Source organism: Coregonus clupeaformis, unplaced genomic scaffold, assembly GCF_020615455.1.
Source record: "Coregonus clupeaformis isolate EN_2021a unplaced genomic scaffold, ASM2061545v1 scaf2529, whole genome shotgun sequence".
Taxonomy (NCBI): domain Eukaryota; kingdom Metazoa; phylum Chordata; class Actinopteri; order Salmoniformes; family Salmonidae; genus Coregonus; species Coregonus clupeaformis.
This window is the reverse complement of record NW_025535983.1, coordinates 27,480-42,577: the sequence shown is the minus strand read 5'-3', so window position 1 is coordinate 42,577 and position 15,098 is coordinate 27,480. Positions and strand designations below refer to the sequence as shown.

Here is a 15,098-nt window from a genome sequence, read left to right as displayed (position 1 = left end):
ACGTGATAAACCCGAATCAGAACGTATATTGTGATGCAATAATCATATTTTATTCAGCGTTCTGGTTCCATGTCCTTGCTCTTTTAGTTTTGACATTGTCTGCCCAGATTTTCATATTTGCCTCCACGATCAACACATCCTTCGAATTGCTCCAGCCTTGGATTTTCTTACTTGTCGGCTTCATCTGCTCATGCTTGAGCAGAGCCAGCCAGCCCAACATGGCTGTACATGTTTCTTATGTAACGTTATACATTTTAATTTTATGTATTCATAATTTCATACACAAAGCCGCAGTCGAAAGGAGATTCTCCGACTTCAAAAGATGTGCAGACGAAGAATGCAGTAGTAAGTACTTGGCGCTAAACTCACGCGAATTTTCAGGATGCTTCCATCGTTCAATTCACTATCCCCCACCTCATCCCTAGCTAGTTTGACAGGCGTTATCATTGACCGGTTGCCATTTCAAAGGGATGAACTCGGCTAACCTAACTGTCGTTGGTAGTAAATACCAATAAATAATAACCTAAGCTTGCTTGGTTGTAGCCGAAGCGAAGCCTCTGCCTGGAAGTAGAGCAACGTACGCTAACGTTAGCTCAACTATGTGTTTCTGTACTAACTAACGTTCTATATCGTGGAGCTCCGCCCCATAGGGGAGCTCTGCTCCTATTGGTTTACCCACTGCCCTAAGGCAGCATCAGCCTGAGACAAAATTATGCACACACCTGCAGCCAATAGGAGTACAGGTGTCCCTATAAGAGGGGATGCCTCCCCTCAATCAGCCTCCCTTTATCTTCAGCGACTGGACTAGACTGAAGAAGCCAAGAAGAGACGAAGAGAAGACTCAGGACCAGAACGCCGTCGAATTTCCAGTCATCGACGTCGTCCTAAAATGAGCACACCCAGGAGATTTTCCACCCCCAAAAGCTCTTTTCAGAGCTCAATGCAGATGCTCCTCCATGGCGGCCGGCGCTCCACGACTTATGTTTCGTGTGTCTAGGGTCCCAGCATGCCAAAGAGGGCATCTGCAGTCCCCTAACTGCGCCTCCTGCGCCCTCCTTTCTACAAAGGAGAGGAAGCAGCGTTGGGCGTTTTTAGGGAGGATATCCCCCTAGAGGACGTGTTGTCGATACTAGCCTCTGCTTCAGAGGCGTCATCCGACAGCGCAGACTCAGGGGATGACATTCCTATGGAACAGTCAGACCCCGTCCCTCATACATTCAAGCCTCCCTTTCCTTTGGTTAGCGAGAGGGCTTGTAGTTCCTATGGTGATGACGACACGGGCTCTGAGAAATCAGAAGCCCTGTCCTTCACCGCAGCGTCTCTGAAACGGACTTTCCGGGTCTCATTGAGAGAGCTGCTAGACGGCTGGAAATACCGCTGCCCCTATTCCCTCCGCACCGGAGGTTGACTTAATGGAGGCGGCCCCTATTCCAGGCCAAGAAGAGCGGCAGAGCCATTAGCTCCCTGCCATGCCTTCATTGGCAAAATACGTCGAGGGCTCATGGGAGGCACCTTTAGCGGCGCGTTCGCCGGCTAAAACGTACCTCCCATTCACTAGAGTGGAGGGAAGGTTCCAGGGCCAAGCTAAGGGAATCCCCAGGTTAGAGAGCGCCATGGCGGCGTATCTCGTACCGGGTTCGAGTCCCTGGCCCTCTTCCAGGAAAGCCACGTTGCCATCTCAGAAGGACCGTCTCACAGCACAGCTGTTAGAGAAGTCCTTCAATTTGGGAGCCCCAAGCTGTAGCAGCAGCTAACAACATTGCCCTCTTGGCAGCCGCTCTGTCCCGTTTAACCACGGGTAAGACAGCGCTGGAGCCAGAGGAGGTGGAGGAGGCGTCTAGAATTTCTGGCGCCATCCTACACCTAACACAGGCATCGGCCGTCTGCTCGGGGAGGTCCATGGCCACCTCGGTGGTCGCGGAGCGACACCTCTGGTTGTCACTGACAACCATGAAGGAAGCAAACAGAACGTCCCGGTTGAACGCCCCCCTCTCTGACGACGGGCTCTTTGGAGTCGCCGTCAAAGAGGCGACTGAGAGGTTTTCCAAGCTGGACGAGGAAAAGAAGCAGCTGGCCAGATACCTGCCACTGGCAGGGAGGTTAGGCCCTGCACCGTCTCGTAAACCATCCACTTCCGCCCCCCAGAGTAGACAAGGATCTACAGCGAGGCGGCGTATCCGGCGCCAGTCGGCGGCCGCAGGAGGCAGGAGAGCGGGCCCAGCCCCCCCCAGCAGCCACGGTGGCCCCATTGCAGCCGGCGAGGGAGGTGGTGAGAGCGCCGACCTGGGCCCCTAAGGGAGGCCACAAGAGGAGGCGCACATGACGGGACGCGGGGGAGCGAATGGAGGCCACGTCATCCTTGAACGTGACCACTGTTCCACCCCACCCTTCGGTTGAAGGGATGGGTGATGATGTAAATGCTTTTGTTGATGTGTTGAATAAAGAGTTGGCTCCACCTGACTTTGTCAAAAAAGAGCCCCTTTTCCATAATACGTCCGAGAGCGTTCAAATCTCACCCTCTCTCCCTTACCACTCTAAGCGCCGTTCAGCCCACCAAGGGTGCCCTGCTGAACAGGCATTCAGAGTAGGTTCACATAACACTTCAGGTATAAGAAGTGCTTCACATAGCAGACGGCAGTCTCTGTCAGACTCTGACATGATGACGCAGTCGCTATTTGGGGATGGCGCACTATCACAGACTAAGGTCTCTGTTAGTGCGATTCAGACCCATGCGGCGTTCACGGAGGGCCCGATTACCACGGTCACAAAGGTGCCAAGTGCATCGGCGCCCCCACTTCTTTCTGAACGCGCTAATACTCACCACACTGAGTGTAGTTCAGCCCACCAGAGGTGCAGAGCTGAACGCACACAGGAGGTGAAAGGAGGAAAGATACCAAGACGCCGTCTTGGTTTACCTCAAAGAGACCTCACATTACAGACTCCAAGGAGTACTGTAGTGAGTGTCTCTCATAGCAGGCTGCAGTCTCAGTCAGGAGACATGATGACGCAGCCGCTATTTAGATGGCGCACTCATCGCAGACCAAGGTCTCGGTTAGTGCGATTCAGACCCATGCTGCGTTCACGGAGGGCCCGATTACCACGGTCACGAAGGTGCCCAGTGTATCGGCGCCCCCCACTTCCCCTTTGAACGCGCTAATACTCACCACACTGAGCGTGACTCAACCCACCAGAGGTGCAGAGTTGAACACACACAGAAGGTGAAGGTTAAGAAGGTATCAAGGCGCCGCCTTGTGTTACCTCATAGGGACCTCATATTACAGACTCCTAGGAGTATTGTAGTGAGGGACTCTAATAGCGAATTGCAGTCACCTACAATGACGCAATCGCTTGCTGAGGATGGTGCCTTGTCGCAGGCTGTGGCCTCGGTCAGTGCAATTCAGACCCGCGCTGCATTCACGGAGGGCAGGAATACGACGGTTACGGGTTTAACTGACGTCTCTGCCCCCCCTTCTGGTTCAGAACGCACTAATGCTTCCTCTCCCTTTCATGGGAGGCCCGCCTTGGGCTGTTCCACCACCTCAGTGTTGGGGAACAGCGGCGGCAAGGGCTATAGAGGAATACAGGTCCTTCCTACTGAATGTACCACAGCTTCGTGCTCGGCCGCTTTCTCTGTATTGCAGTGGCAGCGAAGCTGCACCCTCTCACGCTGGCTACAACAGACGTTGCAGAAGGGTTATGCTCTCCAATTCCATCGGACCCCACCCCCATTCAGGGGAGTGGTGGAGACGGTGATGAAAACGCCCGAAAAAGTGGCCGCTCTGGTTTCAGAGATTACGGAACTTTTGGCGAAGGAGGCGGTCACAGTGGTTCCCCAGGAGCAAAGGAACAAGGGGCTATATTCGCCCCTACTTCCTAGTGCCAAAAAGACAGGGGAATGAGGCCAATATTGGATTTACGCATTCTCAACGAGAGCGTAACCAAACGGCCCTTTCGAATGCTAACGACAAAACGTCTGCTGGAATGTGTCCAGAAAGGAGACTTTTGTACGAGCATAGGCCTAAAGGACGCGTACTTTCATGTGCCGGTACAGCCGCGTCACAGGAAGTTTCTGCGATTCGCCTTTCAAGGGGTGGCATACGAATACACAAGGATGCCATTCGGGTACGCCCTGGCACCTCGCACGTTTTCCAAGTGTGTGGAGGCGGCATTGGAACCGTTGCGTCGTCAGGGAATACGGGTACTAGCCTACCTAGACGACCTACTGGTTCTCGCCCCGTCAGCAGAGCTGGCGATCACTCACACAACACAGACAGTGATTCATCTCACACGTCTGGGGTTCGCTGTGAATTGGAAAAAGAGCACGCCCTGGCCCAGTCATCAGATTGTCTACCTGGGGATACAGCTAGACACTGTAATGATGAGGGCTCGATTTCGGACCCCGAAGGGTAGCCTTGTTGCTAGCCCTGAGGAAGTGTCGATCCGAATCACCGCGGTGACGGCGCTGTCGATCATGTCACTCTTGGGTCTCATGTCGTCAGCCCACTCTGTGGTTCCGCTGGGACTCTTGCACATGCGCAGGATGCAGCGATGGTTCGCCCAACTGAGACTAGACCCTTTGCGTCAACGTCATCGGTTGGTGTTGGTTCCCCTCTCACTCAGTGCAGATCTGAACTATTGGAGAAACCCGCGCGTTCTCACGCACGGAGTCCCGATAGGCAAAGTGTCCTCTTACATCCCAGTGTTCACAGATGCGTATCTGACGGGATGGGAGGGACATGTCAGACCCAAGCGATAGGAGGTGTGTGGCCTCCTTCGAGTCGCCACATCAACCTCTTGGAGTTGGAAAGCGTTCGACTGGTTTTGACCCACTTCGCGTCTACCCTTCGGGGCTCGCGATGTGCTGGTCTGGTCAGACAACCGGACCACAGTAGCCCACATAAATCGCCAAGGAGGAGTCAGGTCTCCTGCTCTCCATCGGGCGGCAGAGGAATTGTGGCTGTGGGCTCACGAGCACCTTCGCTCGTTGAGAGCAGCACACATTCCGGGCTACTTGAACGTAGGAGCAGACCTCATGTCAAGAGGGGGTCCTCGAGACGACGAGTGGTGTCTGCATCCGGACATTGTTCTCCAAATTTGGGAACAGTTGGGAGAGCCGAGGTGGATCTATTCGCGTCACGTGTGAGCGGGCAATGTCCCCTATGGTTCTCTCTAAGGGAACAGGAAGAACCGCCACTAGGAAGAGACGCTTTGCGCATCACCCGTGGCCGAGAGTTCTTCTGTATGCATTCCCTCCGCTGTCCTGCATTCTCCCACTGTTAGCCAGGGTGAGATCAGGAGGGAAGTCAGTGATACTGGTAGCCCCCGATCGCCCAGGGGCTCCTTGGTTTGCGGAGATGAGTCAGATGTTGATTGCGCCACCTTGGCCAATTCCACATCAACGGGACGCGTTGTCTCAGGCGGGGTGCACGATAGGGCAGTTGCCCATAATCGGCCAACCACTGAAGGCATGGCTGCTGAGAGGGACAGGCTAGAGCGCCGTGGGTTATCTGATGCGGTGATCAGGACCATACAGGGTTCATGTGCCAGTTCCACTTCTAAGATGTATGCCAGTAGATGGAACGTGTTTTCACAATGGTGTGTCACACAAGGTGTAGACCCCATGAGCTGTCAGGTTGAGAGTATTCTCTCTTTCCTACAGCTTATGTTTGACAAGCAGCGATCGCCCGCCACCATTAAGGTGTTTGCAGCGGCGATTTCAGCTTGTCATAAGGGGTTTGGCAGAGACAATGTCTTTAGCCACCCTCTAGTGAAACGTTTCCTATTAGGAACGTGGCGGCTTAGGCCAACACCTAGAGCCACGCTTCCTCAGTGGGATTTGGCTTTGGTACTCGAAGCGCTATGTAAGTCGCCGTTCGAGCCATTGTCTTTTAAGACAGCGCTGTTGCTCGCTTTGACTACGGCTAAGCGTGTTAGTGATTTGTGTGCTCTTTCGACGAGACCCGACTGCCTGGCCATTAATGGCGATCTGAGCAGAGCGGTATTACGTCCTAATCCGGCATTTGTGCCGAAAGTTATTAGGAGTTCATATAGATCACAGACCGTGGAGCTGTGGGCTTTTTCTCCTCCTCCTCATAGAGAGAGGAGTGAAGAAAGGCTCCATCGCCTGTGCCCAGTACGCGCCTTGGCGTGTTACGTTGAGCGCACAGCAGCGATTAGGTCATCGCCTCAGCTGTTTGTGTGTCATGGTGCGGCTGCACTAGGTAGACCACTTTCGAAACAGCGTCTGTCTCATTGGCACTGTGAGAGCATTGAGACAGCTTATGAGGCAGCGGGGCGACAATTGCCTCAGGGTATCAGAGCTCACTCCACTCGTGGAGTAGCATCTTCTACTGCCCTTTTCAGAGGAACAGGGGTAGAGGATATATGTAGAGCGGCGTCATGGTCAACACCGTCTCCATTTATCCGTTTCTATCTCTTGGATATGTCTTCTAACTCTTTGGCTCAGTCTGTACTCAGCGTGGCTGAAGGGAGACTTTTGAGCTAGGAGGAGAGGAATGCAGGACTGTGGAGACAGGGTCTCTATCAGGTCCGCTTCCGATAGAAGGACATATTTTTGGCATGACTCCTGACTGACAGGTTCAGTACAGTAGAGGGCATGTATTGATCTGCCCACCAGTGATTCACTGGAGTGAGGCGGGATGATGAGGGATAATAGTAGTAACCTGGGTTACGATACTATTAGACCGGTCATGACAATTTGACGGAATGTGACGTCATCTATCTGCTTGTTCAGATTAGTATGAATCATGTTCTGGGATCTGCCCACTAATCTCTGGGGTTCCATTGATTGAGTGAGGCGGCCTACCGTGTACACAATGTAGAGTGACACTTTGTGTCATTCCATTAGTGGTCGGTAGTATTGTAACAGGATATTGAGGTACCATCTATCTGCTAGTACAGATTAGTATGGCCGGTATTCTGGTGATCTGCCCACTAGTCAATGGTGTTGCCATTGGACTAGGTGGGGCGGGTTTTTAACCGATGACGCAGTATATTGTGACACTTGTAGGGTGACAGTGGTTACAGTACTGCGGGGAATTGGTTGCAGCCATTGCTAGGCCTGACCTTTTCATTTTGATGGGAAGTGTTGGGCTCGGCAGGGAGTACATTTTGGAGCGCTACGCTCCGCCTTAAACCAATAGGAGCAGAGCTCCCCTATGGGGCGGAGCTCCACGATATAGAACGATTAGTTACCGGAGTGTAACTCCAGTTCTATGAGTGGAGCGGAGCCCCATAGGACAAGGTCCTGCCGACCCTCTCTAGTCTCGCTGAAGATAAATATCTCGGGAGGCTGATTGAGGGAGGCATCCCTCTTATAGGGACACCTGTACTCCTACTGGCTGCAGGTGTGTGCATAATTTTGTCTCAGGCTGATGCTGCCTTAGGGCAGTGGGTAAACCAATAGGAGCAGAGCTCCCCTATGGGGCTCCGCTCCACTCATAGAACTGGAGTTACACTCCGGTAACTAATCATTAGTAGCTTGTACCATGTAAACAAGTTTTCGGCCTACATATTTTGTTGAAACCAAAGCCACACAAGGGCTCATAGTCAATGTTCACAAGTTTGGAGTAGCTAACTAGCTACATAACATAACTTGCCAGTTGATCTGGCAGTCTTCTTAGTTAGCTAGCTAGCTACATTAGCCTAGCATACACACAATAGAGATGTGTTAGCTTGATTGTAATCAACTAGCTAACTTACTTACTAAACGGACCATAAAGATATCATACTTCTGTGTTGGCTTAGGAAGCAAATTGCAAGATGGTGTATAGGCATGGTTAGCTATATATCTAGCTATTGTTGACATAAAAGACTGTCATGTCATTAACCCCTCTGCTTGCAAGTTATTGTCTTTTTGCATCTACCTTATCAAGATAAAAACAATATTATATTTACCCTTGATGCTTGGCTTTCTTTTTTGATACTCTGGCTCTGTAAAAAGAGAAGTAGATAACTTTAGAGATGTCTATTCTATTCACGCCCTGATTGTGCATGGGGCACATAGCGTGGACGCCCAGGTCAGTGGCTGGGTCATGGGCCGGAATCTTTGGTAGGGGTTACATCTCCACAACAACTGATCTTTGAAACATTTCTCTCCACAGTGCTCCTGTGCAGGGGGAAAGCTTTCAGCGATTTCACCGGACCAGACTGTCGGTTTCTGTCATTTAAAAAAGGAGAGACTATATATGTCTACTATAAACTCTCAGGCAGACGGACAGATATATGGGCAGGGAGTGTAAGTATAAGTTAATATTTAATTATGTGATAACATTGCAGTCTAGAAGGAATGTTGAAGCATTTTCTGTTTTGTTAACATCATGTTTCGTTCTCTGTTTTTGTTGCAATTTCGTACAATAGGTTGGTAACCGCTTTGGTTACTTCAATAAGGACCAACTTGTAATCAATCACAAAGGTAAATTGATTTAGGCCTATTTCACTACTGCCAATGCATCATCACTTAAACAAGTATCTGGAATGACTGAACTTCTTTCTGAAATGGGTAGTATTACTCAAACAATGTCTTCTTTTTCTTTTCAGGAAACCAACTTTGTTTGCTTTGACACTGGACACGATAAGTTTGACAGTTATGACATTGATTCACTGTTAGGCTCCTCTTTATTGTTAACAGACAAGGAGGAATCTGTGCAAGTAACCACAGATACTTTTGACCTAACCAAAAGTGCTGAGAGCACCACAGTGGAAGTGGATAAGCCTCCACCTGAAGTGACACTGTCAGAAAATTATGAGATTGATAGGGATGTTCCTGAGGACATTGATAAGGTTGTAGAGGAGGTTCCAGATGAGGTTGTAGAGGAGGTTTCAGATTATGAAGATCTGAGACATTTTGAGCCTTTAGAGTCCTCTCTGCCTCAGCCTGAAACTCTTGACACAAAGGGAGTGGAATCTGACACTGTACTTGAGACCACAGCTGAGAGGATCAAAGATTACCTTCAGAAAGATCAGCAGAGGACAGAGGACTCTGTGCCGGACAGTGTTGTTGAACCAGAGGAAGGTGAGACCAAAGAAACCCCCTCAGAACCTCTATCCAAAGATGATCCTGAGTTAAAGAATGCACCTGATGGTTTTTCAGAAGGCAGACCTATCCCTGAGTTAACTTTTGATGCTGTCACCTCTGATGATGAGGAAACTTGGAAGGTGACTCCATATGACGAGGAGGACGAGGAAAGTGACAAGTTTGAATATCAGCAGGATGAGGAAAGTGATTATCATCTCAGGGAAACTCCATATCTGGCTTTTTCTGAAGAACCTTCTAATTTGGAACACAAGAACTGTCACGGTTTCGGCCGAGGCTGCTCCTCCTCCTTGTTCGGGCAGGCTTCGGCGGTCGTCGTCTCCGGAGTACTAGCTGCCACCGTTCTTTGTTTTCGATGTTTGTTTGGTTTGGTCTGTTTGGTACACCTGTTCATGTTTAGTGTTGATTATGTGTCCTATAAGTTCTCGTTGTTTCTGTCATGTGTTGTGTGTAATTGGTTTCACCTGTCTGTTGGTGCTGTTCACTTTTTGCCAGTCGCTAGCGTGTACCGTCGCACTGTTGTTTTCGTGCGCAGTCCGTTTTGTGTTTTACGCACTGTTGCGTATTGTTCGCCTCCGGGTTGGTTAGACCCGTTTGTTATTTTGTCTTTTCAAGTAAAGACTGGTTTGACTTAGCTCCTGTGTCCTGCACTTGATTCCGCACCACATCCGCATCAGATACCCTGACAGAATTACACACCTTCCCATGGAGTCAGCAGGAGCAACAGCAGCGCCTGAGTCGTTGGAGGAGCGCGTCCGCAGCCAGGATGATCAGATCCATCGACTTGGGACCGCTCTGCAGGACGTCATCAACACCTTACACCGATGGGAGTCCAGAGGGGTACCCACACCCCCACCTATCACACCATCACCATCGGTCGGTCCTCCCGTCCAAGGTCCGGAACCCAGTGGGATTCGTCTCTCGCTCCCGAGGGCGTATGACGGCACGGCTGCCGGGTGTCAGGGGTTCCTCCTGCAGGTGGAGCTCTACCTGGCCACTGTACACCCGGTGCCCTCGGGACACGAGAGCGTTTCCGCCCTCATCTCCTGTCTCACAGGCAAGGCGTTGGAATGGGCCAACGCCGAATGGAGGAGGATAGACGCCACCACCATCTCCTATGCGGAGTTCTCCCGTCACTTCAGGGCCGTGTTCGACCATCCACCTGAGGGGAAAGCGGCGGGGGAGCGTCTATTCTACCTCCGACAGGGGAGGAGGAGCGCACAGGAGTTCGCACTGGAGTTCCGGACTCTAGCGGCAGATGCAGGGTGGAATGAACGGGCCCTCATCGATCACTTTCGATGTAGTCTACGGGAGGACGTCCAACGTGAGTTGGCTTGCAGGGACACCAACCTCACGTTCGACCAGTTGGTCGACATGTCCATCCGTCTTGACACCCTGCTGGCCACCCGTGGACGTCCCAAGTGGGGTCCGTCCATTCCATCCTCCAGCACCTCCGAGCCGAGCCCTATGGAGCTCGGGGGTGCTGGCGCTAGAGAGAGGAGGAGAAGGAGCCTGAGGGAGGCTGTCCCCTGCACCAATTGTGGCCGTGGGGGGCACACTGCGGCCAGGTGCTGGGGAGGGTCTCCAGGAGGAGGGGACAACAGGCCACGCACTGGGGAGCCATCCCAGGTGAGTAGACGCCCCACTTACCCAGAGCTCTCTGTTGTGCATTTTTGTATACCTGTACGTTTTCCACAGGTTGCACCTCATTCCCAGCATAAGGCGCTAGTAGATTCAGGCGCAGCTGGGAATTTTGTTGATCGGAAATTTTGTTTAGATTTAGGGGTTCCCCTCCTTCCCGTTGACGCTCCATTTCCCGTTCATGCATTAGATAGCCGCCCGTTGGGTTCGGGGTTGATTAGGGAGGTCACAGCACCACTTAAGATGTGTACGCAGGGGGGTCATGAGGAGACTATTCAGCTATATCTGATCGACTCACCTGCGTACCCGGTGGTGCTGGGAATTCCCTGGTTAAGTACCCATAACCCTTCCATTTCGTGGCAACAGAGGGCTCTCAAGGAGTGGTCTGCTCAGTGTGAGGGGCGATGTCTGGGTGTTTCCGTGGGGGTGACCTCGGTGGAAAGTCCAAACCAAGTGCCCGCAATGCACATTCTCCCTGAATATGGGGGTTTGGCACTTGTGTTCAGTAAATCGAGGGCGACGCAGTTGCCTCCTCACAGACAGGGGGATTGTGCGATAGACCTCCAGGCAGGAGCGGCGCTCCCCGCTGAGCCACGTATATCCTTTGTCTCAAGAGGAGAAAAGGGCTATGGAGACTTACATAGCCGAATCTTTGAGACAAGGATACATACGGCCCTCCACTTCCCCTGCGTCCTCGAGCTTCTTTTTTGTGAAGAAAAAGGATGGAGGGTTGCACCCGTGCATTGGATTACCGTGGTCTCAATCAGATTACTGTGAAATACAGTTATCCACTCCCCTCTGATTGCGACTATGACGGAATCATTGCACGGAGCGCTTTCTTCACAAAACTGGATCTCAGGAGCGCATATAACTTGGTGCGCATTAGGAGGGCGATGAATGGAAAACAGCCTTTAGTACCACCTCGGGTCATTACGAGTATCTCGTCATGCCATACGGGTTGATGAATGCTCCTTCAGTCTTCCAATCCTTCGTGGATGAGATCTTCCGGGACATGCAGGGGCAAGGTGTGGTCGGTGTACATTGATGACATTCTGGTGTACTCTTCTACCCGAGCCGAGCATGTAGCCCTGGTGCGTCGAGTGTTGAGGAGGCTGTTGGAGCACGACCTGTATGTCAAGGCAGAGAAATGTCTGTTTTTCCAGGAGTCGGTCTCCTTTTTCGGGTTATCGGTTGTCCGCGTCAGGGGTGAAGATGGAGGTGGACCGTGTGTCAGCCGTGCGTAATTGGCAATCCCCAACCACTGTTAAAGAGGTGCAGCAGTTCTTGGGCTTTGCGAATTACTACCAGAGGTTTATCCGGGGTTTTGGACAGGTGGCAGCTCCCATCACGTCTCTTCTGAAGGGGGGTCCGGTGCGCTTGCAGTGGTCAGCTGAGGCGGACAGGGCTTTTGGGAAACTGAAGGGCCTGTTTACTTCGGCTCCGGTGCTGGCGCATCCGGATCCCGCCTTACCATTTCAAGTAGAGGTGGACGCGTCTGAGGCCGGTATAGGGGCCGTTCTATCTCAACGGTCCGGCACGCCACCTAAACTCCGCCCCTGTGCTTTTTACTCTAAAAGCTCAGCCCGGCGGAGCGAAATTATGACGTAGGGGACAGGGAGCTGTTAGCCGTGGTACAGGCCCTAAAGGTGTGGAGGCATTGGCTTGAGGGGGCTCAACACCCCTTTCCTCATTTTGACTGACCATCGGAACCTGGAGTACATCCGGGCAGCTAGGAGACTGAACCCTCGCCAGGCTCGGTGGAACATGTTTCTAGCCAGGTTCGTATTTAAAATCACGTACATCCCTGGGTCCCAGAACGGTAAGGCAGACGCCCTGTCCCGGCGGTATGACACAGAGGAGAGGTCCGTTGAGCCCACTTCCATACTACCGGAGTCTTGTCTAGTGGCACCGGTTGTGTGGGAGGTCGATGCTGAAATCGAGCGGGCGTTGCGTACCGACCCTAGCCCTCCACAGTGTCCTGTGGGTCGGACGTACGTTCCGCTCGAGGTTCGGGATCGACTCATTTATTGGGCTCACACGTCACCCTCCTCTGGACATCCTGGTATTGGCTGGACAGTGCACTGTCTTAGTGCTAAGTACTGGTGGCCCACGTTAGCCAGGGATGTGAGGGTTTATGTCTCCTCCTGCTCGGTGTGCGCCCAGTGTAAGGCGCCTAGACATCTGCCTAGGGTGAAAGGTTACAACCCCTGCCCGTTCCACAACGACCATGGTCTCACCTCTCGGTGGACTTCATCACTGACCTTCCCCCCTCGCAGGGGAATACCACTATACTGGTCGTTTGTGGACCGGTTCTCTAAGGCCTGTCGTTTGCTCCCTATGCCGGGCCTTCCTACTCCCCCTACAGACCGCGAGCTCTATTCATCCACGTTTTCCGGCACTACGGGGTACCCGAGGATATTGTGTCTGATCGAGGTCCCCAGTTCACCTCAGAGTCTGGAGAGCATTTATGGAGCGTTTGGGGGTCTCGGTGAGCCTTACCTCGGGTTACCATCCTGAGAGTAATGGGCAGGTGGAGCAGCGTGAACCAGGATGTGGGTAGGTTTCTTAGATCATTCTGCCAGGGCCGGCCGGAGGAGTGGGCACGGTATGTTACTTGGGCAGAAATGGCCCAGAATTCCCCTACGCCACTCCTCAACTAACCTAACCCCTTTCCAATGTGTGTTAGGTTACCAGCCGGTTCTGGCACCATGGCAGCAGAGCCAGACCGAGGCTCCTGCGGTGGATGAGTGGGTGCGCGCTCGGAGGAGACGTGGAACGCTGCACCGTCCATCTGCAGCGGGCCATCCGTCGTCAGAAGGTGAGCGCCGATCTCCACTGCAGTGAGGGGCCGGTGTACGCACCTGGTGATCGAGTCTGGCTCTCTACCAGAAACCTGCCCCTCCGCCTGCCCTGCCGGAAACTGGGTCGGCGGTTTGTGGGGCCGTTTAAAGTCCTGAGAAGATTGAACGAGGTGTGTTACAGATTACAACTGCCTAGTGACTATCGTATTAACCCCCTCGTTCCATGTGTCTCTTCTCAGGCCGGTGGTAGCTGGTCCACTCCAGGAAGATGAGATCAGAGAGACTCCCCTCCGCCCCATTGGACATCGAGGGGCACCGGCGTACACCGTGCGGTCCATCTTGGATTCGAGACGTCGGATGGGGGTCTCCAATATCTCGTGGAGTGGGAGGGGAGTGCGGCCCGGAGGAGCGGTGCTGGGTGCCGAGGAGGGACATCTTAGACCCGTCTCTTCTGACTGAGTTCCATCGTGGTCATCCCGTGCCCTGCTCCCGCGTCCTCCTGGTCGTCCCTCGAGGCCGGGGTCGGCGCACGGCTGGAGCCGCGCGTCAAGGGGGGGTACTGTCACGGTTTCGGCCGAGGCTGCTCCTCCTCCTTGTTCGGGCAGGCTTCGGCGGTCGTCGTCTCCGGAGTACTAGCTGCCACCATTCTTTGTTTTCGATGTTTGTTTGGTTTGGTCTGTTTGGTACACCTGTTCATGTTTAGTGTTGATTATGTGTCCTATAAGTTCTCGTTGTTTCTGTCATGTGTTGTGTGTAATTGGTTTCACCTGTCTGTTGGTGCTGTTCACTTTTTGCCAGTCGCTAAGCGTGTACCGTCGCACTGTTGTTTTCGTGCGAGGTCGGTTTTGTGTTTTACGCACTGTTGCGTATTGTTCGCCTCCGGGTTGGTTAGACCCGTTTGTTCTTTGTCTTTTCAAGTAAAGACTGGTTTGACTTAGCTCCTGTGTCCTGCACTTGATTCCGCACCACATCCGCATCAGATACCCTGACAAGAACATTCCGGAATCTGATCAGACAGATGAGGAAGACAGTCTATCAGAGGTACCTCATACACATAAACAGGACTCCAAGGACAATAACCTGTGGTCTTCATTTGGTGATACAGTTTTTAACATTGTCAGTGGTGGGGAAAGAATAGCTCATGTTGCCGGTTCAGAGGAAGATGACGAGGATGATGACGAAGGTGAAATGACACCAGAGGAGTCTCCCAAAATTGAAGAACCCAAGGAGTCAGAGGAAGCAGAACAGCCACATGAGCTAATCTTTGAGGAACCTGCAGACTCTAATTACAGTGAGGATGCTGTCAAAGTACCTGATGAGGATTCCCAGACATTGCAGTTTGAGGATGAATCTGAAGAAGGTGACATTGAACCTTCAACACCTCCTGCTGATGAGGCAAGTCCCTTTGAACACACTGAGGAGGCTTTAGCAGAGAACCTTACAGTAGATGACAGCCCAGTCCCTAAACAGCTCTCAAAGACAGACATGCTCTCAGACTTTGATAGTAAAATTAACGAATCAGAGCAGAAACAAGCTGTCGAAGAGTCACAAGTAGATAATACATTGAAACAGGGTGGTACAGAGCTTTTCAGACGATTTCG

At 52.3% G+C, this 15,098-nt stretch overlaps 1 long non-coding RNA gene across 1 annotated transcript; it reads left to right on the top strand.

Annotated features, from left to right (window-relative positions):
• The first annotated feature begins 235 nt into the window (after positions 1–235).
• Positions 236–8,431, top strand: LOC121549085. Its single transcript, XR_006660316.1, has 3 exons — positions 236–345; positions 8,124–8,257; positions 8,380–8,431. It is a non-coding gene; the product is annotated as an uncharacterized LOC121549085 (long non-coding RNA).
• Positions 8,432–15,098: the final 6,667 nt, after the last annotated feature.